Raw genomic sequence first — 9,558 nt, forward strand, 5'->3', positions numbered from 1 at the left:
AAATAATAAAGGTGGGAGTTCTGATGTCAATATGGGAAAACAATTCTTAGGCTGGTTGATTTTGTGTTCCACACCTTTTTGGAAACACCAAATGTACAATAGAATTTTATTCTACTTTAAAAGACTCTTGAATGTGTTGCAGTTACTTTTGCAAAGATGTTAAATATGTTGCTAAAGTTGGTTGAATAGAATTTGTTATATGAAAAATGAGAAAGTAAATAGAGACATATAAGAAAAACTGTGTTTTGAAATGGTGTCACTTTTCTTCAAGGAATAGACATTGAGAAGACAACTTTAATTAAAGTCTTTATTTTCCAGCACATTTCACATTTTAAAATGTGAACAGTAAGCACTGTTTCCCATTTGGTGATAAAATTTACTCTTTTTCTGAAAAAAAACCCCAAATTAAGGCAATTTTGTGGGGGAACATTCTGCTCCTATATATACCAGCAGGTATAAACAGGAGAAGGATTGTCCTGTTGTCAGGAGGTAGGTGGCATTTGAACACCTGTTACCACTGCTGTAAACACATGTCCCTTTTCCTGATTCTCTTGGTCCAGCTGAGGTTGCCTAAGTCCTTGTCTTACCCAGGTCTTCCTGCACAGAAGTGAACTTTACTGTTTCTGTTTTCTATGCTCTTGTTGAAGGAAATGGGTACCTTTCTCTCTCTTTCCATCCCCCCATCCAAACCCGCCTCTTTTATGTTCCAAAATGTTCTGCAGCTTTCTTCCTGTGGCAGTACCCTTCTCAAATTTGCAGTTTGCTCCAAGACAGAAATATCTCTTTTTGTGGCAAGAGGTGGATCAAGTTGTTAAAATCTTACTGAAAATATTTGAGAAGCATTGTTTTATTTTACCTGATGTTTATGAGGAAATGGCTCAAGTGGATGCACTTGTGGCTCCAGTGTATAGGGCTTCATCTATCTCCAAAATATTTATTTTAGCCACACAGGAAAGGTGACAGAGAGTTGGGAAAAGAGAATTAATATTAGATTTGGCTAGAAAATAGAATTTTGGTTTGAAAAGAAGAGAAGAAAGTAAAAGGAAAATGTCAAGACTTTGTTCTTAATTGAAGTGAAACAGAAGCTTTTTGAATAAGTTCAAGGTAAAACACATTTCCAGAAGAGCCAGTCATCAGTGTACTTCTCTGGGTTGTGGAAGATTTCGGGTGTATATTCTTACACTTCCTCATGAGGAGCAGATACTTGAAACCCATATCCCAGTTGGGCACCCTGTGGCTTCTGGCTTGTCTCTAGTAAATGCTTCTCTTTCTCTCTGGATTTTGAACAAGAGTCTTGAACTGCAAATGGGAATTTCATCAAAACTGATGTGTTTCTATATGCATTAAATGGTAATTTTCTGGCAAAAATAACAGTTTGAAAAATTATTGGCAAGATCGACTGACAGAGCATATATAGCTCTCAAAACAGAGAATATGCTAAAGACAATTACTTGGGTCCAAACTTTGTTCTCAGCTTCAGATGCAAAATATGGGTGCAGCTGAGGGCATGCGCCCTTTGATTTGCCTGAGAAATAAAGCATTTCTCCAAACAAGTGAATTGAATATTGTGTCCTTTCTAGTGCAGGGATGATTACACAACCCTGTTTATTCTCTGGGTTTTTTTCAGCTCATCCATCATTCACAGCTCAGATTTCTACAGCGACTTCACCAAGTTGGTTTGCTGTATGATGTAAAATGAAAGTCAAGTTAATTTCGCGCTCTACCCACCTCAGTCTGATTAACTCAAATTAAATTTTGTGCTAATAAGTCTGAGTGTGTGACCATAATTGGAAAGCCTTGAGTTCCTCTGACTGCAGGGAAAGTGCTGTTTTTCCCTTCATCATAAAAACATTTGAATCATAACATCTGGGAAATTTGCAACAAACAATGGTATCAATTTGAGGCCTCCATATAAAGTTTTTTATGTTTCTCATCAGGGACTATGAATACATATCTATATCACATTGCAGCTCTTGGAACATTTGGCCCATCTGCCCACCAGAGGAAAACTAAAAGAGCAGTGACACGCACCTAATAATGGGAAACTGCTGAACATCTGTGTTTCTCCATTACATGGAAATCCTCTTAGACTAATAACTGGCTGCTATATCTTAAATAACTGGACAATTACTTAAATTTGTTGCCAAGGTCTGAGCAGTTCAAGTTAGTGGGAAGACTAGCTCAGGTTGCAATCATTCACCAGCCATTTGGAGAAAGAGGAAGAAAAAAACAAAGTGAGAACTGAAAGACTGGTGGGAAGGGGAGGGGAGGGGAGGGGAGGGGAGGGGAGGGGAGGGGAGGGGAGGGGAGGGAAGGGAAGGGAAGGGAAGGGAAGGGAAGGGAAGGGAAGGGAAGGGAAGGGAAGGGAAGGGAAGGGAAGGGAAGGGAAGGGAAGGGAAGGGAAGGGAAGGGAAGGGAAGGGAAGGGAAGGGAAGGGAAGGGAAGGGAAGGGAAGGGAAGGGAAGGGAAGGGAAGGGAAGGGAAGGGAAAAGGTTTTGATCTAAAGATAAAGAATGTTTCAGCATGGCACAGAAAGAATATGGTGAATGTGAGTTTGAGCTTATAGTCCTATTCCATTTAGATCTATATCTTTGTTGTATTTGCTAGCTCAAAGAGTTACTGTTTTCCTTAACTCCAGCAATGACCTCTTGCTCCAACTATCACCTGCTTCCAGAAGAAGAAAATCATAAAACCTAAGTAAAACTACAGCAGGTAGAGTTTGGGAAAAGGTAACTTTATGTTCTGTGAAATCCTGGTATCAGTGAAGGCATGCACCTGTGTAAGACTAAGGAAACGTGCCCAAGTACCTGGTGCCAGAGATGATGCAGGAGCATACTGAGATTTCAGTAGTGTAGAAGCACATAAATCCTGTTGGATTACAAACAGAGAAGCCTAGTAAATGTCAGACAGGATGGAAGTAGTTGTAAATACATATACATGCATTATAATGGAGCATCTACACTTCCTGACGGGAATTCATGGGGGTGTATATCATCCATAGGCTATCTCCCTTAGCAGCAGGAACATCATGATTGCATAGCAAGTTTATTAAGTATGAAACAAGTCAGCAAACCCTTTAAAAAGCAAAGTCTCTTACAGCATACCATCCTAATGAAGGGTTTGAGAGTCAGAAATGTCAGCACTCACCAGAGAGCGGTTCAGCAGGTGTTTTGAAGTTAAGCCCTGCTCTCTAACCTTTGGATCAATGGGTATTCGCTGTTATTTTCTATAGAGGTAGGATCAAATGCAGAGGCATGATGAAACATCTAACTGGAAGGACTGTGGCAGCACTTTTGTGTGTCTCTATCAGATTGGAATTTAGTTTTAGCAATACAAAATGGGCTTCTCCTACTTGTCCTCTGTCTCTGACAAACAGCCTTATAAACAAATCATTCACAAAACAGAAAGAACAGATTGTACATGGCTATAAAAACAACATGTTTTTGGTCTGACTGCCCCATAATATAGGAAAATAAGAGTACAAAAGAACTGCAAACAAAATAAGGGTCTGAGCACAAGCTAGCCTACCTGTACATCATTTCTACTGCAAAATAAGCAATGGCATTTGGGCTTGTGTAGCAAATAGACCTAAATTTCTTTCCTCCCTGCAGCTATGGGAGTTTAATTTAGCCAGGGAGTATTGCCTTTATGTGACATCATCTTGAAACAACAGCTTTAAAAGTGGAGACAGGTAATATTTCCCATTAATTATATTCCACATCTGTAAAGCATATACATTGCACTGTGGATAAACAGAACAAGGTTTGGCAGGGAGTTTCCTGAATATCTGTAGCCAGATTTCTCATTTACAGTTTTCTCATTGTTTTGTACAATGGGAGCACATTGGTCTCTAGCAGTGGATGGAGAAGGGTAGGATTTTAATGAGGTGTGAGTGTTAAACAAATGAAGGGCACTTCATCTCCTAGTACTGTGCACTGCCACCACTTCAGTGGAAGTCAGCTGTAAAACCTGATGTTTGAACACCAAATATACACCAATGTGTCAACACTCATGATGACATCTTTTTTTCCTTTTTTTTTTACACTAGGTATGGGGAGTATTTTTTTTTTTTTTTGCAAATAAAACATATGAATCGAGGTTCCAAGGATGGAGTTGCAATATCAGTAGTTGTGTATTGACATATAGTTGAGATTTGGTTTAGGTGCCTGATGAGCCCTCATTTTAACACTTATGTTTGGCTGCAACAGAACAAAGGCACAGGGAAATCTCTTCAAGAGTAAAGATCACACCTGAACCATGGGAAACCTTGAAAGCATAGAGATTTTTTTTCTGGCAAAATGGATAAAATAGCATGCAATGTTCTCCTATTGATCTTAGTAGTTACTGTTGTTAGCAGCTTGCTACAAGCTGGTGATGCTGTCTCAGAGCCTGCCAACCTGTACCAAGTGTGTGCTCTCTCCCACATCCACACTGGCTAGAGAGGAGACTCCAAGTCACGCTGCTCTGCTCTTTTCCAAGTGCTCCCATTCTCTAACTCCTCACACTCTTTATGCTAAAGCCAGAGGATGAGGCAAGGATAGACTTCAACCCACTTAGGTTGTGGTATGCTTTTGAGTGGTTTGTTTGGCCTCAATAGATAAGTCACAAATTTTCTTGTCATTGTGACTGGCTCTTGCTATATTATCAGCTTGAATGTTGCTGAGGCGTTTTTGAACTGGGGATGTGACTGGGCTCTTAACAGTCTGTGGCATATGGGAATATGCACTAAGCCATTGAGAATATTTCATCACAAAGGAGCTGTTGAAAGAACACGTCATATACACCTGCCAAGACGCATCTCAAATAATTGAGTTGATGATAGTGGAACGAGTAAAGTGTTTGTGAGAGAATGACACCACATCCAGCACACAGAGGACTAGCATTATAATTAATTAATGCTCATAGATATTTCCTTAGCACAGATGCTATGCTTTGTACTTCATCTTTGACAAGGGAATGCAGGAGAAGTGAAAATACTCTGTCATTTTTGTCATGTCTTCCGTCTTGTTAATGCCTCACACAATTGGTGATCTCAAGGTCACTTTATTTACTGACAATTCTCTTTCATCAGCAATACCAATTTTATGCTAAAACGAATCAAAATATGTTTATTGTAACATCCCCTCTGGATCCCCTACCTCCTCCCCATTCCTAACAGTGGTAAAACAACAATAAGATTAGTTTAATCATACAAAATTAAAATTTTCTGAGAGTACATATTTTAGAGCCATGGTGTTTAATGACAATCCACAGTACTCAAATAGGAATAAAAATATTTATAGATGGTTTTTTCAGATGGTTTTGCAATAAAGCCAGCGTGGGTAACAGATTCCACAATCACTTTTCTCCCGTACACATATTGATGGAAACCCTCAGCTGAACACAATTGCATATATCTCTTTTTTCAATCTGTGTGTATGTTATTACCGTAGAGATGAAAAAGCTGCATACACAACCCACCCACTGCCCTACCTGCAGTAACAAAGCCATGAGTCATTGCTTGGATGCATCCATCTGAATTTTTATTATTTACATCATTTGATGAAGGTGGATTCCTGCCAGCATCCCACTGGAATGCAATGGTCAACAGATCTGAGTGTTACCAAGACTTCCGAAAAGTAAGGTAAAAAATTGGCAAGATAACTTGCAATCTCTAATATTTTTTTAAGTTGAACATGTAACAACAGTGGCATATCTTGGCTGAAATAATAGGATGAAAAGATTTTACTCTGATTATAACACTTGTTCCTTTCTTATGTCTCTGCAGCATGATGATGATTTGTGTCATGTTGTATCCTGGCAGCCAAAGTTCTCAGGATTTTAGTACAGGAATGGCAGTTTCATACAACCTGAATAATTGGGTCCATATGTGCTTGTGCATGAAGTGTGCTTATGGACACACTTAACTGGTGTCTTACTGACAAGATGACGTTGGTTCTGATGTGGTCTTTCCTTAACTTTCTTATTCTCTAAGGCAGCATCTCTGGTTTCTTTGCTACCTATGCATTTTTTTTGCATTGCTCTCATTTCGAAGAGTGATTTTTCTTTTACTCTGGCAGCATAATTTCTTGTGACAGCCACACACTGAGTTTGTGGGTTCTCATTCATTTGCCACAGACTTTCCCTTCATTTACAGGTGTATAACCTCCACATAAGATGCAAACACTGACAATTATGTTTGATTGTGAAATGGATTTTATCAGTACTTGCATCATCCCAATAGTTTTAGCATTATTTTTTGCTTGATTTCAGTCAACTTGCATTAATTCCTATTGATTTTCTCAAATATTGCCTAGTATTGGATTAATTTCATCCCTGTAAATAAACACAGAATCTTTCATTGTAAACCTATCATAAACCATTCTGTGAGTTCACTTTGGATCTTTTACCAAGTCAGTAAATTCATGGCCTGACAATACTGGAGTAGCTTTTTGGAGAGAACTGTTTAGATATTCAGCTAATATCTAGCCAAGCACTATCCTTGTTCCTCCCTCTTTTTTCTACTCAGGTTAACAAAAAAATGTACAGTTCCTTATTTATTGTGACCTTCAGTGAAGTGCAAGCCAAGCTTTGTCTGTTGCTTGAAGTCCTATTGCTTGTCAGAAGAGCTGTCTTTCTGTTCTTTACCTACAGTCGGCATGGACTCCAGAGTACTCTGTCCTCTCAAGGAGTGTCCTGTCTTTCGGCTTATGTTAAGTCTTATCATAAGTTGCCCTAGACTGAGATTTGGAAATTATGACTCTGTAAAATGGGGATTATGGCAGTGCAAGGTGCTGTAAAATGTGTTGTTGGAAAGTGCATACACGAGACCGATTTAGCTATTTGCTTTATTGTATGTAGGTATCATAAAGAAGGGCTATGAAGGGCAGTGAAGTCAAAACAAAGAAGTAACAATTACAGTATAGCAAGAGAATATACTATAAATTTCCTTACCAATTGTACAGCACATTCTTGTGACAAAGTACCGTCTCAGCATCATTAATGAATTTTGCTTCTGGGGATATCCTGTAGGCAGCAGCTGTGCCTTTAAAACCAAGATCCAGTGAGAAGTACAGCACCATTTTCCTGCTGATCTGTTCAGCTCCCAAGCATAATGAGTAAAAATAAGGATATTAGAAAGAACTGAGCAGACCTCGTAAAATGATTTACAGTAGTGTCATGGGGTGACTCCTAATGATGTCACAAACTGAGCATATGGTAATTGTTCACATCTTACTGTAAGCTTTCAGATATAAACTAAAAGAGAAACAAACAAACAAAAGCATGATATTGTTCTAGCTAATAATTATAAGTTCAGCAGTGTATTAGGACATTAGCATATTAATTACATGGTAATCAGTGTAACAACAAGTAATTACCAACTTTGGATAACATTTTGATAGGGGCCTTCATGCTTTAGGAACCAAAGCCAAGATAATGTGAGCACCTACACCTCACTGACAGTTACTTAAGAAATTTTGAGAATCCTATATCACACTTCCCTTACCCTAAAAGCACCCTTGATCCTGATGTTACCTTTTTATGTATTATTACTGATGCTGTAGTTTTAAATTACATTATTAGTTGGTTTCTCTTGAGTTTTCAAATGTGTCTGGTAATCTATCACAGACTGCAAAGCCCTACAGAAGTTCCCAGGATTGGCACTGTCCTGTGGCATGGTCCATCCATATTCCCTGGGGTGCTCAGGTTGATGTCCAATGTCTAAGCCATTGGGTACAGATTCACCACTAGATGGGAGCATCGATTGTTTAGCCTTTGCTTTGAAGTGGTGCTCTTTCAGCCTTGGAAAATCATATTCCCTCTTGTCTCTTGTTTCAAACTTGTGGGAGGCCTGAATGTCCTCCCATCCCTGTGTGGCACATTCCAGAAACACTGGCTAACACTGATCCCTGGAGGACGTCCCTCTTGGCTGATGCCCTGAATGACCAGCATTCAAAGTAGTCCCTGCTGTTTAGTATGGAGGCACTCAGTTACTCCCCAAGACTTCAGGGGCGTATTGGGAATTGCAAGAATGTTCCAGTAATCTTGTTTTATGGCTTATTGTTTCATTGGGAAATGGAGTATCTGTATTTTGCTGATTGTCCTAAAATCACTCTAATCACTAGAGAAAAGTGAAGGTAAAAGAAAAGATAGACTCGACTTTCTGATTAAAAAAACAGTGGTGGAGCTGCTACATTTCCAGACAGATGCAGAGAAAGAAAAGAAAACTTTAGGCTATTCTAGCTCCAGGACAACTGCTCCGACCCCTGCAGCTGCTGGGATGCTTCCACAACTCTTTCAGGTGAGATCCAATGTTTAAACAAGGCCATTGTCCAGTGCATGTCCCTAACCAAAAGAATCTCCACCTAGGGGCATGTCCCTCCTCCTATGCCTCTGCTTCTTAAAGTGTGTGTTAAGTTAAAATATCCCCTTCCTACACCAAGGTATGTTTGCAACGCTTGAATTTGATAAAGATACTCCTTCCACACGAGCACTGCCTGCCCTTGCCTTGCTGCTCCTTGAATAGGAAGATGGCAGAGAGTTATCCAAGTTGTTCCTGGGCTCAGTTTAATTATAAACAAGTTGTTCATCCATTATGAGGGAAATGCTTCTTACAGAAGTAAGATTCTTTTTTGAGTTGAGAAATGCAGTGTCTGCACATGTGCATAATTGACAATGACACTTCACTGGAACAACTAAGAGAAATAATGTATGTGGACCATTACTAACTCAGGACTGAGACTCGGCATGAGTGCAGCCAAAAAGCTGCTGGATGGTAGAGGATTCATTGTGTGCCTCCTGCTCTGGGCTATGAGGATTATGAAAAACAGGATCTGCAGTGGTCAATCCATCAGCTCTCTCCCAAGCAGCCATTTTTGTCTGAGAAGGAAATATGGGAAAGGACATGTGGCCAAGATCTTTCTTGGAAGACAGTTTTAGCCTCTGCAGCTAGGAGGAACCTCCTTAAAGGAGGAAGACTGCTATGCCTTCAAGACCCTGAAAACAGAAGGCAAATGGCAAACACAGAACTTGGGGAAAAATTTACTTTTAACACGGTTGTGATTTTCTCTGGGCACGACATTTCGGATGGTGGATGAGAGGCTTGACACTAACCAGCAATGTGCAATTGCCTCCCAGAAAGCCAATCATATCCTGGGCTGCATCAAAAGCAGTGTGGCCAGGAGACTGAGGGAGGTGATTCTGCCCCTCTACTCTGCTCTGGTGAGACTCCATCTGCAGTGCTACATCCAGCTCTGGGGTCCTCAGCACAGGAAGGACATCAGCCTGTTGGACATCAGCCAAAGCAGGACCATGAAGATAATTAGAGGGATGTAGCACCTCTCCTATGAGGAAAGGCTAAGAAAATTGGGATTGTTCATTTGGAAAAGAAAAGGCTTCAAAGTGACCTAATTGCAGCCTTTGAGTACCTGAAGGGAGCCTATGAGAAACGTGGAGAGAGACTATTCACAAGGGCATGTAGTGACAGGACAAGAGAGAATGATTTTAAACTGAAAGAAGGTAGATTTAGATTAGATATTAGGAGGAATTCTTGACTGTGAGGATGTTGATGCACTGGAA

The 9,558-nt window shown here is 40.0% G+C and overlaps 1 long non-coding RNA gene across 1 annotated transcript; it reads right to left on the reverse strand.

Annotated features, from left to right (window-relative positions):
• Positions 1 to 293: 293 nt before the first annotated feature.
• On the reverse strand, positions 294 to 8,600 carry LOC135410082 (uncharacterized). The gene is made up of 2 exons (XR_010428512.1): positions 6,934 to 8,600; positions 294 to 2,868 (listed from the first exon to the last, which is right to left on the reverse strand). It is a non-coding gene; the product is annotated as an uncharacterized LOC135410082 (long non-coding RNA).
• Positions 8,601 to 9,558: the final 958 nt, after the last annotated feature.

This window comes from Pseudopipra pipra, chromosome 2 (assembly GCF_036250125.1).
Source record: "Pseudopipra pipra isolate bDixPip1 chromosome 2, bDixPip1.hap1, whole genome shotgun sequence".
In the NCBI taxonomy this organism is placed as follows: domain Eukaryota; kingdom Metazoa; phylum Chordata; class Aves; order Passeriformes; family Pipridae; genus Pseudopipra; species Pseudopipra pipra.